The sequence below is a fragment of the Primulina eburnea genome, chromosome 13 (assembly GCF_022965805.1).
Source record: "Primulina eburnea isolate SZY01 chromosome 13, ASM2296580v1, whole genome shotgun sequence".
NCBI lineage: Eukaryota > Viridiplantae > Streptophyta > Magnoliopsida > Lamiales > Gesneriaceae > Primulina > Primulina eburnea.
In genome coordinates, this window is record NC_133113.1 from 22,403,247 (window position 1) to 22,404,039 (window position 793).

Genomic DNA, 793 nt, shown 5'->3' on the forward strand with positions numbered 1-793 from the left:
TACATCGAGAGGTGGTGATTTTTATGGCTTTATGTATGGAATATGCCTCAAAATGTTGTTCTCAAGTTAACTATTCGAGTTTCTTTTTGTAGTCTCGGAGGTAAGGTTCCTTTGTCGGAGCACTAGGCTGACAATGATGAAGCGGTATGTTGTAGGACTGAGTGTTTGCCTCTTTACCAAAATATATAGCTATTGATGATTGTGCAACTCAGATATTTTAAATTGTATAGCAGTACAAGCGTGACGTTTCGATTGCTCTACCAAACAGGGATAATTATAGTAACCCAACAATCTCTCTCTCAATAATTGCACTCATTGCAATCAATGAGAATCGAACTTATGACATTGACTCTGGTACCACTTGTTAGGATCGCAAATAACAGTTTAAAGAGTGGTAAATAGACTATTATACAAATGTGACAAATAATGAATAACTTAAATTGTGCTAACAACATTGATTAAGATATCAATCAAAATGAGTTAAATGAGCTACTAAAATACTAAGTGTGAAAACAACTCAAAATACTAAGTGAATAAAATATACGTAAATTCAACATATCAATTTAGGTGAACAGAAGAGTAGTGTAACTAATAATTGATAAATCACGTAAATTGAGTGATAATAAAAGAATACGAGAATTTGTTTATAGAAGTTCGAATGTTAAGCTTATATGTCTCATCTTCTTCTGTTTCCAGAAGGATTTTACTAGAAGATTTGATTGGTACACCTTTTGTACAAACTCACTTCAAATCGATTCACCAATCATATTGAACTGAAACTCTTAGTAACAAA